We start from the raw sequence: 19,985 nt of genomic DNA, 5'->3' as shown, positions 1-19,985 counted from the left end.
TTTCTCTGGATGCCTTCTTCTAGGAAGAGCATCTCTGTGAATGTGGGAAACTTGGACTGGCAAGGCAGTGAAGGTCAAAGTTTAGTCATTTTTCCTCTAAACAGGAATTCAACCCTTCATGGGTTTAAAAAATGCCAACAAACTAACCGCCTTTGAATCACTCCAGTTTCACACTTTGTCCAAAACTAGGTAAGTGTCATTTGCCCAACCCTTAAATTTTTACTTAACCTCCAGAGTTTTGGATGGATCTGGACCCAAGCCATAGGGAACCAGTGTCCAGCCTGAATCTCCACTTCCCTCCAGGTAGCAATACTCATTGCCACTGGCTTTTCACCAAGCTACCATGCTGAACCACCCATGTACCTAGCTAGTGATGTAGCCACTACTATTGTCCTCCACTGCCTTAGGGTAATAGCTCACATCACACACCATTTCTTCCCATTTCTTATCTCCTGCCGCAGTAGGATCACTGCAAGTGGGAAAAATTCGTTGGTTTTAACATTATTGTTTGGGATATTTTCATGTGGGTGTTAATCAGCCAGCCTTCTCCGCACTATGGAGGATATGCCAGTACGCTCTCAAGCCCCCATAAGGCAGGCATGCCTCGAACAGGAAAGGGTGGGAAAAAATGGAACAAGCAGGGGCTTTCTCATAGAGCATTAAAGTGTTATGGTACAGGATTACATTAGGTCAACAGAGGCATTAAGATTCTTGAAACAAACTTGCGATTAAGACAGTTTTAATTTAACAAGGTCTAGTGCATACAAATATTTGAGTACTTGAATATCCCTTTCTAGTAACTGAAACTCCAAGTATCCATCAGTCATGGATCCTTGGTTAACACCAAGGTGAAGCAAACTCTTCAGGGAGGCAAAGACAGAGAAAATTTTCACATAGGCATAAAATTAACTAATTCCATCACACGTAGTTGGGGTTTAAACATTATTTTTTTCAGTTCAGATGCTGTGGTGTCTGTGGAGACAGAGCTGATAGTGTGGTTTAATCTTTTTTTCTGGAAAGTTAGTTATTTTATTAATACTTATTTGATCTCCTGGTGATTACTGTAAAGCATGCCAAAAGATTTGCAATGATCAGTTGCTTATGGAAAAACTTGGAGAAATGAGAGATCCTATGATCACATTAACCCTTGTGCAGCCAGATGCGGTGCTACCTGCACGCCAGGTTTGACACAACCTAATTGTAACAAAGTGCATTAGGAAAAGCCCAGCTCCATTTTGCATGCCCATCTGAAGATATTTCTCTTCACTGAGGCTGATGGGCTCTGTCAATTTATGCTATTTGTATCCAAGCACTTAAAAAAAAATAAACGAGAGAGCAACCAGAGGATTTTGAGGGGCTATCTTCCCTCCCTTGATGGGCATGGCAAATATGTTGGCTCCCATCATTCAGGAGCCACCAGGCTTCAAAGGGCAGCAGGATGGCAGACCTCTGGGTCAGATCTGAAAGGGCCAGCTCCAGCCCCCCAGCATGCAGATAAGTAGGAGAAAACCTAAGGGCACAGACAAATAAGAAGCTCAACAAAATGACTAATCCATCGTCATCCAAGGCCCTGCTGGTTTCTCAGCAGGGTGCCAGCACACACTGACCATTTCTGCTTGAACTTAGACCCACAGTGGTCACTTAATTTTTATAGAATCCTCCATCTTTTTAGCACAATCCTGCCAGAAAAACCTTTAAAAAAATAAAAAATCTGTAGCTTCTCCAAATGCAAGGACAAAGTTTGGCATTAAACCCTCAGAAATTACAATCTGAAAGCAGACACCCCATTGTGCTCTTGTGATCACTGTCTGGGTTTTATGAGTTTTGTCCCTGAAAAGAACAAGGTCCTTTGTCCAAATAACTCGAATAATGGAGAATATGATAAAAATAGCCAAAAGACCCCCTGCGTTGGAGGTAACTCCATCCTCCTCCGGGTGCAGACCACCAGCCATTGCCCCATGACTGTCAGGTAGGCTGGTGTACCAGGACAAATGGGGGATCTCACCCTTCCCTTGCCTCTGGGAACACCAACACAATGTGCACCCTCTGCCAGGCCAAGGGAGTCTGGTTGTGGGCACAGAGTGGCTCCTGCACCCACTTCCCCAAGGTGAGCCTTCCACATCCGTGTTTCTAGTATTTCCTAAGCTTCATGAGTCCATGAAATCCCAGTCACTAACCAATCTCTCATTATCTTAAAACCAAAAATCCCGTTAATGGCTTTACCTCATACTCTGCAGCTCTGGAAACCTGCCCAGCTCCCTCTTGAGTTACTTACTTCAGCTGATGATTTTGGCAGGTTTTTCCCCCAGATCTTGGCTACTGTTCCTTGGAGGAACTGTGCCTAACCCTCTTGTTTTGTGGTTGTCTGTCCTCAAGCTTGACTCCACAAGGCATTTATTCCTGCTCCCGTTCATACGCTAAAAACTGAGCAGGCAATTAGTCAGTGCAATGCACAGAGGCTCGCAGGCACCTACAATCAATTAACAACTTCACCATGTGTTCATTAGGTAAGCAAATGTTTCCATACATACCCATATAATAAAATCACTGACAGTGTTTAAACCTGCTTTCCTTAGCTTAATGTAAAAACTAAGCTTTATTGCAGTGGTTCTCCCATGACAAGGCTGAAAGCTGCAGATCTTGCTCCTGTGACTCCTTTAATAAAGTTTAATAAAGTTCCCATTTACAAGCATCTCTTGCGCCATTATCTGGTATGAGGTGCATGAGACAAAAGCCTTCAGAGCCAGCACCTTATCCTTTATTAATAACATTGTTAGGGTTTCATTTGGGCCTCTTTTGGAGGTCAGTGAGTTTTAATGACCATCCTCATTTCCAACATCGAAAGCTGAGCAGGGGCTGCACAGAGCCAAGGCACAGCCATAGACAGCTAGTGGAAGAAAGTAGCCCCAAGTTTCAAGCCGAGACACCAACCATCTAGAAAGCAGACAGGAATGTAGGGTGGGATCTCAATTCCCCAAAGACATGCAGTTGCACCAGATAAAACATAATAGCCTTCTACAATTGTCTCTTGTGTTCAGGCTCTTATTAGGTGACACCCTTGGGGAGTTGCATCCAATTTTCCCATGATTTGCCCTTGAGGTATATCCATGGAGAGGTTTCAGCCAGGTTCAGGACTAACCCCATAAGTGCCTGTTGCTTCCTCAGCTGCATTTAAAGCCAAACAGCTCAAACAGGGAACTGAAATGCTGCTTGCAGGAGGCATGGGCAACCTACAGGTGGGTGCTCACATCAACTGCCACCATCCCCAGTGCAAAACCCACAGACAGTGGTGACAAGGACATTGGAGACTAAGCTGTATCTCCTAAGGGAAAGAACTAGGATTTCTTTATCCCTCCAGAGACAAAATAGAAGCATTTCTCTCAAATAAATTGAGCAAATTTTACATGCAGACCTGTTCTTTACCCTACAACACATATCCTTAGAAGACCATTACCCCTCTGAGCCAGGTGGACTGAAGGACTTAGAACTCTCTTGGCCACAACTCACAGACAGTCACAGTTCCCTCTTTGTGCTGAGTTAACGGCACAAGCAAATCTGGGAGTTGTGCTCAGTGTACGCCAGCTGCTGAATAATGACGTACGAACAAAGGAAACCTGTGTTCCCAGCCCTGGCGTCTCCCAGCAGAACAGTCTCCTCTTTGTGGCTTGAAAGAGCCCAGCACTATTTATGGCACTTCTGTTTCTGTTCTTCAGCAATTTCATGTTCATTGAAAACCAACTTTCTAATTTTGCAATGCCATACAAAAAGCACAGACAGGATGGGTTTGTCAGCTGCTCTTGCCTGTAAAAAACAGAAAAAAATAATAATTATACCACCAAGTCTTCCATCAGCAGACTCTTCCCCTCTTCCCCACCAAAGAGATTTTCAGCCTCTGTATTTGCAGGTGGACAAGTACCTCACCTCTGGCAAAACACTTCATCAAGGGAAATGGTATCATTGCGAAGGAATGCACACGGCAGGACTCAAAGAAGTTTACCAGCTTAAGTTAAGCTGTGAAGCCTCACTGACACATAAATATATCTGGGGGCTTGTGTGCAGTGTAGTGCAACGCAGTGCAGTGCAGCTCCTGACCTTCTGGGAAGTTTGTGAGTGACGTTGGTTTGTATTTATAGTGAATGTAATAACAGGCTGCATGTGATTTGAGGCATAGAACCATAGAACCGTTTGGTTTGGAAGGGATCTTAAAGACCACCTAGTTCCAACCCCCCTGCCATGGGCAGGGACACCTTCCACTTGACCAGGGTGCTCAAGGTCCCATCCAATCCGGTCTTGAACACTTCTAGGAATGGGACATCCACATTCTCTGTGGATGTGTTCCAGTGCCTCACCACCTCATAGTGACGAATTTCTTCCTAATATCCAATCTAAATCATGTAAGTCCAAAACCAGTGTCTCATTCTTGGGGAATATTTGAGAGGAAGGTGAAAATTGGTTCATAATGCTGTGAAAGAGCTACAAAAGGGCTACGAAAATAGCTGGAAATATCTGTGTTACTGCCACTGCTTACCACGGACCTACATAGCTGCCACAACATCTGCTTGAGAAGCCTAAGGTGAAATTAAAAGGCTTATTTGAAGTCCAGAATGACTTATTGTACAGTTCCTTAAATCTCCAGCTAAACAAGAGCAAACTGAGAAGTTCCCACCTGATTTAACCACATTTCAGAAAGAAACCTGTCTATACAGTGAATGCCAAGAAAGACAGAACACAGAACACCTGGCAAAGTCATAGCCACCATGCTTACAGCTGAAGAAACACTTCTTTTGTTTCAACTTCTAAGCTCCAAAATTGAAGCTCTCAATTTTTATTCAGAAGTCTGTTCGGAGATTGCATTAGATGAAAATTTCCCCTTCTTCTAAAGTGAAGCTTCCAGCCCTTCTGCTTTCAGGAAAAGTTTTAAAAATATGACACGAATCAAGCAAAGGATTAAAATGTCATAATAATTTCTGATGTCTGCCCTGAAATCAGGTTTGAGACAGTTTGGAGTCTCTTTGATGTGTTTTGAATACTTGTCATAGCTTTGGCTTCTAAAAATGTTCACATCTAAGTAAGACAGACAAAAACATAGATGACTGTTTGACCTGAGTGAATCAGATACACCATCTTGAAAGATAACATGATTTTTGGCTAAGTGTATGTGTGTCCTCAGAAGTTTGCTATTTGACCTTTCTTTCTAAACAACACTTCAGCAGTAGGATGGGAAGCTGCTCCCCAGGGCAATTTTTTGAGCCACTTTGTCATTATTAAGTATTTAAATATCTTTTTAAAATTCTCTCCAGATATCAAATTATCCACCATAAAGGGTCTGCTCCTTCTTAACTAGGCATGTCCTCAAAGATTCCTACTTGTATGAGTCTCCTTGTCACTGAGAGGCAAGTATTGGACCACCAGATTCTAAGTGTTTCAAAAGTCTTGCTAAATCACTACAAACTAGTTCTGGATGGGGCATTTTACAGCTGGGCTGCTGGGAAGGTGTGGAGAGACCTTTTTACCCAGACAGCTAATGAAGGGGCTGGAGAAGGTACTGGAGTATTTCTGGTGTTCTGGTCAAAAACAGGGGAGAAGAAGCTTGGGGCCAAATCTGCAGGCAGCCTCATGTTTCCAAGGCCAGAAAATCATTTATATTGGACTTAGAGGATTTAAGATATCAGCTTTTGCCAGAGGTAATTTGGAATCTTGGGGTAAAAGAACAGGTATCTGATGTCCAAGGTCAGCATGTTATTCAGGCAAGAGCAGGGGTCCTTGGAGACTGGGTATCAGTAGATAAAAATGAGGGGACATACTCAGCACAAAAAGCTCAGCAAAGGCAGCAAGGTATCCCATAAATTAATTTTCACATCAACTATCCAGAAAGACACAATTAGATGAAGTGTAATTACTTAAAGTCAAACAAGTGTGCAGAAACAGGGCTAGCAAAATAAGCTTCTTCTTTAGATCTCCTCTATGCAGTACTTTGGACATGACTTGGTTCTCCATTAGCTGGAGTCTCCTTCATGTATTCTTAGCACTGTAATTAATTATATTTTCCTTCCTCTGCAGGATTTTCCATGTTTCTGGAAATCATTCCAGAGTAGATCACATAATTTAGTCTTGTCCCACCAGTGCTGCCCCATCACATCAGTCACAGGTCCTGATCTGGGGCTCTCTGCAGCCTGACTCAGATCAGCGGCTGGGTCTGGACCCAGGGCTCATTGAAAACAGAGCATGCCAAGCCACATCAGTCCTCAGCAGGCTCCAGATTCTCAGGCAGGCATGAGAAGCAGCACCAGCACCGTTGTACTGCAGCTTGGCCAGTGAGCAAGGATTGATAATCGCCCTCAACCCAGGAACAAAGACCATCAGGGATCCCGCTTCACACCACTCCAGGTACTCAGATGTCGTAACACATTTTTGTTAAGCATTAGCTAAGTACAAGAATTCAAGTAGCTGCAGGAACTACACCATAGTTTATTTTTTTTCTGCCTGTGGGTATCAAATTTGTGTATCCAAATTAAGCCACAAGTGCAAATAATGGAGCAACGAGCTGAACTGACCCCTTGCCATTTGCTTGGCTCTTAGCGCTTTAGCATCAACAGAAGTCAGCTACACCTGCCCTCCTCTGCTTCCACAGACAGAGAGAAGAAATTTAGCTTTTCATTTTCTCTCATGCTTCAATTAGTTTCCCAGCTGTGGACAAATCTTCACATAAAGTTGCAGCACTGCCTGAAAGGAAGGGGACATTTCTCTACTGCTGTGACCAAGCTCTCTAGGGTTTTGGGTTGTAAAGTCACAGCCAGTGACTGCTGTTTCTCCTGTCAGTTTTTGCATTTCAAACCAGTTTCAGATGTTTAAACATTTGTCATTTAAATGGTTTGCAGTAGGATTAACTCTTACCTCACTCCATGGGCAACATTAATATTGATAAAAGTGGACTGGGAAGATACCCAGCTGAGCCATGGTGCCTGTGCCAAAGGTGAGAAGACACCAGTTCCTTTGCTGCAATTTACTCTTTTACAAGGAGAAGAAATGGCTGAGTACTGACTTTTCTGTCACCACTAGTGACACTTTATGGGAGTGAAACAGAATCTTTTAAGCACTGACTTCCTTTTTATTTTCCTTCACAAAAGCTTCTGTATTACAATAATTAACTTTTAAAAGCTCAGTGGTCATGGGACATGTTTGAGTCCCAAGGAGACCTTTGCACAACAATGGACACCTTGGAAGGGATCCTTGGAGGGCAGCAGTAAGAAAGATGCTTCACTAGGGAGCAGAGGGGTTTTCATGAACAGGGCTGGGTTTAGGGGCTGACCCTTGACCAGCATTTCTCTCTAGCAAGGTTCTGGGTCTCAGAGCCTAAAACCAGCTCATTCCTCTGTTTGTAGTCTGCTGTGGCTCCTTGCGTCGAGTGTCTTCTTCCCCTGCTCAGTTTTGGCATCCCCCTCTTGCAGAAACAGAAGCCTTTGTCAGTGAAAGCAGTGAGATAGTCATTAATTTAAAAGCCTTGGAAGCCTTTCCACACGTTGAAAAGCTTTTATGATCAGTTGCTGCCAATATCTGGACACAGAAACAGCTCTCCACCTCAGATCTTGGACACAGACCTGTGTCCTCAACCAGCCACAGACTACAGGCTTGGAGCAGAAATACTGGAGGAAACACTAGGGTGCATGTTAAGCACAGAAAATTGGAGTAAATGCTCATGACAGTGCCTTTTAATCCCCGTCTCACATGTGAACTAAGTACAAAATGGAAAACTTGGCTGTGGCATGCAGGGAACTGAGCAAGTTGGCCCACACTCACTAAACAGGAGCAGAATTTGGCCTGGGATGTAGAACTCTGCTTCTCAAAGTCAATATGTGTTTTGGGGTAAAAGAAACCCAAAAAAGGCTCCAAAGGGAATCACAGCTGGAGACTGCACCCAAAAATCTCCAGTGAGTCACCTCCTTCTGGAAGAGGGATGAATTCTTGCAAGGCATCTTTATTTCAGGCAAAGTCTGTCACTCCTGAGTCATGCCAAAGCAACACCACTGAGATGACCAAGCAGAGAAAAATATCCACACTGGCTTTCCCAAGCAGAATAGGTGGTAAGTGTCATGTTGGGGCATAACAGCATCCCTCTGCAGCCCTGGTCCCTTTTGGAGAGCCCTTCCTCCTCTCTGACTCCTAAAACCCAAGGGAGGATGACAAAGAGGTGGAAAGAGGCCTAGAGTTTAAACTAGAGCAGTTTGGCTCTGCAGGAGGGATGTGGTTGCCCCCGGTGCCCCCCTGCAGTGAGTCAGGTGCCTGGAGGACACCCAAATTGCACCAACGCTGGCCCTTGTGCAGCTGCTGAGGGCAATCCCTCCAGCCACAGAGGATGCTGCCAGCCTCAGCTCCTGTGAGACAGAGTAATTCATCAGGGGTAGGGAGGAGAGTGGAGGGATGAGTGGGGTGCACAGGAGGCTGGAGAGGAGAAAATGGACTGGGAGGATAGTGGAAAGATGACATCTGCCAAGAAAGCCAGAAAGCGCCTACACATACTATGTAAATAAATACTATTTTCCTGTCCCTAATTTTGACACATGTGAAAATAGACCCTTTTTCTGTGCCTGGTGATGGATCTGGAGGTGGATCTCAGCACCTGCAAGGGGTGTCCCCACGGGGAGCATGCACTCCCCAGCAACTCCCTTCACATTAGGATGGTAGCAAAGAAAGACCTGCAGACATCCACCCGCTGCTCCTTCCCACAGCACCTGCAGACCCAATAGTCAAAAAGCCCCAGATATTGCGCAACTCTAGCACCCTAAAGGAAAAGGAAAAGGCAGAATTCCTCCCCAGGCGCACCTGAAAATTCTCTTTTTCCTTTCAGTGAAGCAACTTGTACTCCTCAAGGTTGCAAGCTTACCAAAAAGACATAAATGGGATCTACAGGATCTACTGTTGCTGCATGGTTTACAAAGAGAGAATACCTGTGTGCACATAGGAGGAAAAACCATCCACTCGAGCTTACATGCCCTGGAAAAGGACCCATGTCAAGCCCACTATTTCAAACCATCATCATTTTCCTAGGACTGGTAGGGACTTGGGTTAATTTGGTTTGCAGATGGAGTGAGACTCTCACATGGGGTCAGGTACAGGAGCTCAGTGTCTTTTGAACATGGCTACACAACAGCAAGTTTGAGCATGAGCAGTAAGTCATATCAGTTTCTCGTCTGGGTGGCTGAGGTTTCACAGTACAGAATCAGCAGCTTTCTCAGCTCTGGTTAAATCACATAGGGAAATAAATACAAAAAAGGGTCTGAAGCCAAGCCTTTGTAAGCTGAAAATACTGAAAATACATAATCTGATGCTAAAGTAGATCTTGATTTTTACTGAGTTGACACATTCCTACATCAGCTGCTTCAAATTGCATCAGGTGGAAGCATCGCACTATTACTTGTTCACAGCTTGGACTGCAGCTTGGTTTCTGAAGGAGTGAGCTAACAAGTCAGGTTGATTCAATCTTGCCACACAGCAACAGACTTGTGTAAGTATTTGGGTGTTGTTTGGGCAAGTTTCCATTAAGAGTAGTTTATTTTCCCCAAAGCTTTGACGAGGAAGTAATTACGTTAAAAGGGGCAAGACACACATGGCCTATCCATCAGCTTCTTTCCTCTGGATGAGTGACATTATTATTAACACTGTAATCCACCTATCCAGCGCATCTGAATGTGATTCAGGACTCATTTCTGTCAGCCCTCCTTTGATGGTTCCAAATGAGAGTACCTAGGGGGCATGAGGCTTTTAGTGGGCTTTCATTCTACCAGTCCCACCATTTCCTGAACCTTCCTTCCCTTTCTGCTAGATGGAGGAGGAATGGTTCACTTCAGATGGTAGAATTTTGGGTCAACCTTTCTTTAAAACAATAAGTTAACCCCCAAAAAGACTGGACACTGTACCGAACGACTTCAGCAAAACTTAGAAATCTGTAGTGATACTTGCTTGTATCTGCAGGGAGCTTGACAGCAGAGGGTAGCGTTAAGGCCCCAAAACAGCAGTGGTTTTGCTTCCCTTTGGGGAAACCTCAGCATCCTGGGAGTCTTTTGTAGACACAGCCCAGGTGACAGAAGCAAAGTCCCATGCGTGCTGCAAACAGAAACAGCTGAGAAACACTGACCTGATGAACATGTATATGTGCACGTATCACATAAATATATACTTTTTTCTAATTCTCCCTGGGATTCATGAAATTAGAAGAAGGCATCAAAATAGGCTCTGCATATAGGCTAGCAAATCACTCACCACATAAACGGGCTGTCTGGAGATTTTATGTCTTTTTTTCTATTGGGAGCAGGAGACTGTTATTATTCTGGCACTGAGATGAGCTGAGGGCATCAGTTTCCATGCAAATCCCTATGATATCAGTCTCGTTATGGGGAAAAATAAAAGTTCAACAACACAGGAGCTGGAGAAAAGTCAAAAAATAGGAAAATGAGAGGCTGAGCCCTTGTCTGAGCAAAGCTAAGAGAGCTTGGTTATCCTGCCTTCTCCCTTTAGCATGGTCAGTTTGCAACCACACATTACTACCATACAGTAGTGTTCCTTCTTGACAAAATAATCTACATTTGTAAGGCTGGCAGGTCTGTCATCTTGCCATTTGGCTCTCACAAAAAACAGGAAAAATTATTTATCTTGAAGGTGTTTATTACTTTCAAAAGATATAATGGAATTGGGTTGCTTTTAGAAATGGTCTGTAAACTATAGAGGAAACATTTAAAACGATAACAGTGATTTAACAGACACATACTGCAAATGCATTTTTATGTACAGATATAAAACAGGAATTACACTTTTGGGATCCCAGTTTCCAGTCTGTTAGCACAGTATTGCATGCAGACACACCATCTTGTGTAACTCTGCCTCTGAGAGCTCTTCAGAGAACTCCGTTGTATGTAAGAAGCAGAGAAAGCAAAACATCACAGCCTGGCACCCTTAAAATCCTACATTGTCCTTTCCCCGCTTCTGCAGCTTCACCTCTGCTATTGAGTTCTTTTTTCAGGCAAAGCTTTTATGTATATGCATATCCATGCATGCCAAACCCCAAAGGGAGGAGGAACTGACTCAATTCAGAGTCTGTTTCCCATTTTGGATATGGTCTTCACCACACAAAATGCTCAACTCTGGGCAGAAAGGGAGAATTAGCCCGAGAAATAAGAGCTGCCTGAAATTTTTTCAGTCGGAAGTATAGACTGGTCATTACAGGGAAATAGTTTGAAACAGAGGCACTCTGAAAGGGAAAATGCCTTGCATAAAAATGTAGCTAAAGAGAGGTTTCCAGAAACGTTTGAGTGGTTTTATTCACCCTCCTCTTCATTTCATGAGGTGCTAACGATAGCATGTCACAAGATAAGCACAGGCACTGAGCCGTCCTTTTGTATTTTGAGTATCAGCCAATACTCAGAACTAATTTAAAACACCTTTTCTTTTTTTAATGTCAGGCTTTTGTTACATGAGCGCCAAGGGACATTTCAAAACAAAGATGGTATTCAAAATGCATAAGGAAGTCTGCCTTTTTGGCTTGATAATGTGAAATTCATTTTTAGTCAAAAAGAAGTCAGTTTTTTGAAAGCTCACTGGGAAAGCACAATTGGCAGATGCTGAGGTTAGCTAAATGGCTCCTTCTTATTCAACCACTCAGTCATCAGGACTAGGGAAGAGTGGCAGATGGTCCAGCCATCACTGTGAGAAAAGATTGTTTTAGTCTTAAACAGGAGTCCATAGAGTGCAGAAATTAATGTGAGCCGTTGTGTCATATTAAAGAAACACTAAAACCAATCTCACATTTTAAATATTTAAATATTTTCCAGTCAAGATTGCCCACTGCTTGGGTGCTTGTTCCCTTCCTCCCCCATCCTTGATAGGGATAAATAAAGTAGCACATACACCCGGGGCCCATTCTCTGAAGTTAAACCATTTAATCACAAAAAAAAGAAAAAAAACAACAACAGATACCAAATTCAACAAACTATGTGTCAGTGCTCTTAATTGTAGAAATCTGCATAGGAGAAAATCCTCCCAAAGATGAAAATTGAGCTGCTGATAATGCTGGAATTTTTTTTTTCCTAAGGGTTAAGTGAAACAAAGAGCCCAATAAGGGTAAAATCTGGCTCTCTTCAGGTGCATGTGTTAGGTGACAATTGGAGAATTTTATGATCTGGAGAGAAAAGTAGGGTTTTCCCTGCCACAGAGTTCTTGTGGAGTTTTTTGGGTGTTTTTTGTGAATGCCTTTGTGTACAACGAGTGTGTTCACACTCTGCTCAGGGCCATCACACTCCTATGCCCACTCTGAGCCGTCAACGCTTTGATTCTCATCTTCAGGCTTGAGGGATGGCGGCATCTGAGCATGAGCATTTCACAGATATCTTCTCCAAGGTCTGTGGGGAAATGTGATTTTAATGCACTCTAGCAGGGCTTTTCACCTGAGGGTGAGGCAGAAATGAAAGGTGCTGCTAAACGCACATGTTGAAAAGAGATAATCTGACACTTCACCCAGGAAAAAGAAAAAAAAAAGAGAGAGAGAAGAAGGCATTATTGCAGCCACCAATGAGTTTTCCAGAATTGTGGAATAGTCACTTTCTTAAAAAGTGACTACTCTTGTGAGGTGAACTGCACCCCTGTGGAAGTGAAATAAACTGAGGGTGTTGGGAATTTAAAGAGAATTATCTGATCTCATCCTTTTCTAGCAATGCTGGTGACCAGCTGAAGCTAAAGATGGTCTTTTCTGGAGCTGAAGGAACGTCTTAGCAGCAGTCAACTATGCAGGTCAGCTTTGGGACACAACTGAGAAAGACCAACATGGGTCAGCATTTCTCAAGGTGAACATTTATCAAGAGCTGGGAAGATCTCCAACTCAAAGAAGCCACCCAGGTATCTATCTGTATGGGACTGGAGGGACTCAGGCCTTATGGACACAGCAGTGATGCAAAACCTCCATGGCAGAATGGCTCAAGGACTTCAGAGCTCTCAAGGTAGTGCAGCACATGTCCAAGCATTGTGTGGCAAAGAAGGACGCAAGAGAAACCTTGGGAGAGTGTGCCAGCACCAGCAGAGCCCTCAGACTGCAGTGAGTGGGAGATACATAAAAGCTATAGCAAAAGGTGAGTTTGAAAGAACCTATGATTGATGTTTAAACTGACATGCAGCAGGCCAAAATGGTACCAAAATTAATATCAGTGCTGAAAGCAACGAAATGTAAACAGATGGAATTCAGGATACATATGGATCAGCTTATACCTGTCAGTGTACATTCATAATAAATATATGGGAGGATATTCAGCTGGTACATGAGAGGATTTGGTGAGTATTAAACAAAACAAAGATGGTGCTTTGACCTCTGAAAACAAACAGAAGTAGCTCCAAAAAGCTCTGTGAAAAGCCAGAAACACTAGGCTTGACACGAGGCAAAAACGTTACTTCTCTGAGTGCAACAAACACATTTTACATAAGAAGGTGGTTGAGAGAATGGGACAGTGCCAGTGCACCCCTCACAGAAAGGGTGAGGTACTTTTTGCCATCAGTTTTGCTCTCACTAATTCTGACACAGGTGCTTGGGAAATTGGAAAAACTGTCAAGAAGCTGTGCATGCTTCCCGTGTGGATGTTCTGCTTTAGAAAGCAGGTGAACTTCCAGGAGAAATGGTGGAAAACAGAGATGACTTGTCAGCTTAGCTGCTGGCCAATTCCAGATAACCATGCCACAGACCAGCCTTTGGATGAAGTGATTGTGGTCACTTCACAGAGGAATCACAGAAGAGTCAGGGAGTCATAAAGGAGTCATAGGGCCATGGAAGCATAGAACATATAATCATTGGGGCTGGATTTTAAAGATCCCCTAGTCCAACCTCCCTGCCATGAGCAGGGACATCTTTCACTAACTCACGTTGCTCCAAGCCTCATGGAACCTGGCCTTGAACATTTCCAGGGATGGCGCATTCACAGCTTCTCTGGGCAACCTGTGACAGCATCTCACCACCCTTGCAGTAAAGAATTTCTTCCTAATATCTAATCTAAACCCACCCTCTTTCAGTTTAAAGCCATTACCCCTTGTCCTATCACTACATACCCTTCTAGAAAGTCCCTCCCCAGCTCTCTCGTAGCTCCCTTCAGGTACTGGAAGGCTGCTGTAAGGTCTCCCCGGAGCCTTCTCTTCTCCAGGCTGAACTGCCCCAACTCTCTCAAGCCTGTCTTTATGGAGGAGGTGCTCCAGCCATCTGAGTATTGTTGTGGCACTCCTCTGGATTTGCTGCATCAGGACTATGTTCTTATAGTAGGGTCACACAAGAGCAGGAATAGAGGGACAGAATCACCTCCCCGGACCTGCTGGCCACGCTGATTTTGATGCAGCCCAGGATGTGGTTGGATTTCTGGACTAGGAGAGCACTTTGCTGGCTCTTGTTGAGCTTCTTGTCCACTAACACCCCCAAATCCTTCTCCTCAGGGTTGCTCTCAATCCTATCTCTGCCCAACCTGTATTTGTTCTTTGGATTGCCCTGACCCAGGTACAGCATCTTGCACTTGGCCTTGTTGAACTTCATGGGATTCACATAGGCCCAGGTATTGAGCCTGTCAAGGTACCTCTGTGTAGCATTCCTTCCCTCCAGTGTGTCATATGGAATCATAGAGGAGTAGGCATATCTTCACTCCTTATGAAGACAGGGTTATGCCTCACCAAAATAATATTTTCAGGCTGGCTACCAAATTCTGCTACCCAGAAATATAAAAGCTGTGTTTAGTGAAGATGAGGGGATTCTCATATCAAACATGAGTAAATCAGTAGAAAGTATTGTTTAATTTACACATGAACTTAAAAATATTAAGCAGTTAGAGTGGCCCCTGAATGTATCTTTCCACAGCTCAAGTTCTGTGATGGCAAAACCCTAGATTTTCATCAAGTGCGCTAAACAAAGCATGCACAAGTGGACCTGCCAAGATTGCCTCCCTCTAACACAAGAGCCAAGTGTAAACCTAAACCTTTTCTCATCAGCATGAAAGAACACTAATTAAAAATCCTGGGGTTAAAACACGCTGCTAAACAGAGGAGAAACAGGAAACTACATGAGCTGGGAGAGAAAGTGCAAAATTGGATCTCAGAAAACCTTACACATAAAGCCCCTTTCTTATTTTATTGTCTTTCATTGCTTGTTGCCTCTCTGGCATAGCCAAGGCATGTGCAAGGTTGCAGCTGAGCCAGACAGGCCAGCAGGGGACATGAGTATGGTCATCCCACTGCCCCATTTGGGCACCAAGGAGGACTGTGATGATGGAGCTGCTGTCCCTCGTTATGCAGCAAGGCAATGATGATGATGGGGAAGGCCAGAGTCCAGGAAATATGAGTCTAAATGTTTGTTACCTATGCACATTTACTCCTACACTTTTCTATGGTTCCACAACAGAGGGGGATGGGGCCAGCTAGTATACAGGAGATTTAAAATCCTAGAAAGATGAGCAGGATCTCATTTAGCTTGGCTCTGGCTCTGCCTGCTTTCCACCTCTGAGGCTACAGGCAAGGGGCTCATGTCTCGTGCAGCTCTTTTCCATAGAAGACCATGTGAATATTGAGCCACAAAAGGGGGTGAAGGAGGAAAAGAAGTCTGTGTCTGTCCCCTTTCCTCTTGCCTTTTCACAGATAAACCAGCTATCAGACAAGTTGTGATGCTCATATTTTGGTCCAATTTGAGAAAGGGGAACTGTAAGGAGCATTTTTGCTAGATACAAAAGAAAGTACAGGGAAGAGTTCATGGGACAGCATTTTGTGTTAAGAAGTACCTTCGCGGTTGGGGAAGATACATTTCAGTAATCCATTTCATCAAGGCCATGTGTTTCTTTATACCTTCTTGATTGGTGCAGGTGAAAAGAAATACACAGTCCCTGATGAAATGCATTACTGAAAACATGGAACAAGGATACTAATGGGTTTTGGACAAGTTTCTGGAAACTCTAACTTTCCTCTGCAATCAACAGGGCTGGAGTTACCCAGTAGCAAGCTCAGAAAAAAACCCACCAAGTTGCTTCTCTTAATTTTGTTCAACAAGGGCTCAGGAGTGTCAGAGATACTTGTAATGGCAAGACATTACCTACAAGATTATTTAAAGATGAAGTGCAGTGAGTAAGAGGCCCTAATCCTAAACTCAGCATGTAATATATGCTTTGGACCACTGACGGACACGACAAGCCTCCTACGGCCAAGCACCAAACTTTACCTCTCTCTAAGTCAGGGCTGCTGCATGCTGGAGCGATCTGCCCTGTGCTTTAAAGTGGTATTTATCAGAACATGCCAAAGTGCTTTGAGACAGCAAACATATAGCTGCTAATGTGTAGTAACTACTGTTGTATTAGCAGCGCATTGTACCAGCTGTCAACAAAATAAATTATCTGGGATGCTATTTGGTGACTGAGAGCTGAGCTGTTCTGTTTGGCCCCTAAGAAAAACATGTATTTTTTTCACATCATAAACTCTACACATAAACAAACATAAAGCTACTGCTCATAAATCAGTTTTCCAAGAGCATAAAGTTACTAAACTATACACAACCTTGAGAACCAGTCTATGGAGACAGATTGCTAAGATCAGAGCCTTAACTCTGCATGAGAGTCCACTGAAGTCACATCTTGAAAGCGCAAAATATTAGTGGGTATAAGCTCTTAGCACGACCCTGCTGCCAAGTCCTACAGAGGGAACAAGTCCCAACCACCCTCATGAACCATTTTGCTTCTAAGAGAGATGGAGAAAAAGCAGGGGACAGCACAACCATTCACTCAGTTTTAACCTAGATATTAAGCTAAATGTCTCCTTACATGTTTTAAATAGTGTTCAGAAACTCCTATTTTTGTTGCACAAGAAAGGTGACATAACACCAAATTTGTAAGACTCTGTGGAGAGCTGACGGAGCCATCAGCCCAGCCACATACTGACAGAGTTAAATCCCAGCCTACCTGCAAATTTTGCCATGGACCTCAGTGGCATCCATTCACTCCTCAGCCATTAAGCCACATATTATGGATAATTAACCTGGAAATTGTGTGAAGCTGAGATAGCCACTGGCATCACCCTAGAATATTTAAACAAAACAAGATACCAAACAAACAACAAAGGCTCCAGACATCCTGCTACGCAAGCACAGCTGACCTGACTTTGAGCATGGGGTGGGCAGGTAAGGCACTTCAGCTGGGCTGTGGATGCAGAACACTGGCAAAGAGCAGTGTAAGATAAGAGAGAGCGTGTTCTGAGGGTGCATAAAGGCCAGATGTCTGGAGGTCAGCATTGTGAGACTCAAGCACCAACCTGAGACACTTTATTATTTCCCTGGTCCTGCCCAGTGAGGTAACTAGAGCTTCCCACCCTGCCTGACACAGGGAATCAGCAGGCAGTGCAGTGGCGAGGTACACTTCTCCTCCAGATCATTCTGGCAACTCTGCTTCATACCACATAGTTCCTGTGGGCTTAGCCTGTGACATCTCATGAGGGCTCAGTGCCCAGGCTGTGGTCCCAGCACCTACCTGCATGGCTCAGCAGTGCCATTCCCCAAATCTGAGGGCAGAAACAAGCTCCCGTGCTTGCACAATATGATGCAAAGCCTTAAGCACAGGTAACCCTGGGCAGCTGGGCAGTTTTCCCCTCTGTTCTTGTGGCTCCACAAGCTGCTACACTCTAAGGCCCATTGTAAGCAGGTTAATTTTGACATATACGCTTTTCTTTAGTCAGTGGATTAAGTAGCCCAAGTGCAAAATCTGCCTAATTGTACTCTTTTAGAATATTCACTGTAGCAAAGGACCATCATCAGAGGATAAGTCAGCCTCCCTCTCTTTCCTGTGATGGCTATTGAAGGAGCCAAGCGATATCCTAACTTCAGTGTTTTAGGTAAGTGCCCAAATCAGGTGAAATTGATCCCGACCAGACTTAATGCACTAGCAGGATCTTTTTTTCATTGGAACTGTGAAGACTGAATATGTATCAAAATACTGCAATTGGTTATTTTGAGACAAGGGTAATGTTTTTAATTAAACATACTCATCTGAAATACATTATATGAACAGAACCAAAGGATGGTAATCAGTGTTACAGCTATGTGCTATGGAGAAGGCAACACTCACTTCCAGGCTGAAGCCCATTTAAGCATCCTCAGGCCTCTTAGAGAAGCCAGTGAGCACTGATGCCTTGGGAGAATGGAGGCACAGACCTCCAATCTGTAGTTTTTAAAAACCTGAACTGATAAACATTTTAGTTTTAAAAAACGTAGATGTGAAAGAGCAAAAGCAACCAAAGCACACAGGTCCCTTTTTATTGACAGGCCTATTTTAATAGGTCAATCTATAGCATTTAACTGACAGCTTTGAATCTGTAAGAAAAAAAAAGGACCTTGAAAAGATCCGGTTTACAAGTCTAAGCTGATGAGATATAGCAGCCAGGATCATCTTACATTTTTGTGAAGTTATTTAGACAGCCCGAGCTGTTAACCAGGCTGCAACGAAGTCAGTAATGTAGAAAGTAACATAGAAAACACAATTTTCTCCCATTGAGAATGTGGAGTTCATGCCGTTAGTATGCAGAGCTGGATTAAATTCAAGAGCTGCTGCAGTCATATTGGCTTTGCTTCCAAACATCACAACGTTGGAAGTTTCCTTCCAACAGTCTAGCAGATGTCATGTCTAACACAGTAGGCACCTCCAGATAAACAAAGTCTCACATATGATGGGCTCCAGTGTGGTGCAAATACCACCTGGATAGTCAGCTGGGTCCACCTGAGTAGAGCTCCAGAGTTCTGCTAGAGACCCATGCTGGGTCTACTGCAAAGTGTGTAACAGTAACAAAGAAGGGGAAGAGTCACCAGGACAACAGGCTGTGGGAGCCAGTAGGGATCAAGCCCTTCCGTATAAGCAAGTTCTGTCACAGCCAATGCAAATCAGTTCTCCTCCCTTCCAAAAACTCAGTTGTCTGTCAGTGCATCAATAGTGGCTACAGATGCATGTGCAGCCAAGGAAAAAACATAAATTCCTCTTTTGTCTTGTCTCTCTCTCTTACTAAGGTTACCAGGCATAATGTGTTACTACATATCAGCTGAGCCTGGGTGATGACACCAAGGACACACGCAGTTAATAGCAAACCCAAGATAAGATACATTGACTCAAGCCTCAGTGATGGAAGCTTAAACTAATCCAGTTAACCTGGAATTTGCAGTAGGTAAGAAGCATACGTGCAAATAATTGTTGGACCTCACCTCACACACCTTAAGCTGTGGCAATACATCTGCTTAGTCTAAGCTGCTCGTTTCCATTTCTGGGTGTGTGGCGTTGGCACGACAGTGCTGAGACTCTCTTCTGAATTCAAATTCAGCATCACAGCACAAGACTGAGGTCAAAACAAGGATTAAAAAGTCAGCCAGGCCCATTAGGACAATGCAATCTCCAGCAATGTTCATTGGGGGTAGTGTTGCAGAAACTTTTTCTAGCAATGCATTTCTCAGGGCCATATGTAATCAGATGATGAACTTAAGTCATACGCATACTCCAGTGAAATGACATCTACATTAGTGCCTTCCTTCTGACACAGCAAGATGTTCAAAACTGAACATAAACTGGAGGGAATGCAGATAAACAGCTCCACAAGAGACACTCCCAGATTTTGCAGTTGATGATCTCCAGAACTGCTGTATAAGCAAGAAGTCCCCACCTGTTCAGGCACAAATAAGATTAAAAAAACTCAAGCAGATGGTGACTTAATCCCCAACTCCATCACCAACTGATGCTAGACAAAATGAGCAACACGCCTCATGCTTTAAACCTTTGCTTGTAATGGAAAAATCTTCAAATTTGGGTGTCTGTAAGGATGAAGTACTGCCATTCCAAAGTACTGTACTAATTTGGTGATTTCACTCAATAAAGGGAGATATCCAACTTTAAATATTGTTTACAGGCACAGGGTATTCAACAGGATCAAGCAACATCTGAACATGCAGAAATTAAGTGGAAAACTCA

The sequence above is a fragment of the Pseudopipra pipra genome, chromosome 2 (assembly GCF_036250125.1).
Source record: "Pseudopipra pipra isolate bDixPip1 chromosome 2, bDixPip1.hap1, whole genome shotgun sequence".
Taxonomy (NCBI): Eukaryota; Metazoa; Chordata; class Aves; order Passeriformes; family Pipridae; genus Pseudopipra; species Pseudopipra pipra.
The sequence above is the reverse complement of the archived record's forward strand: the minus strand, read 5'-3'. Positions refer to the sequence as shown.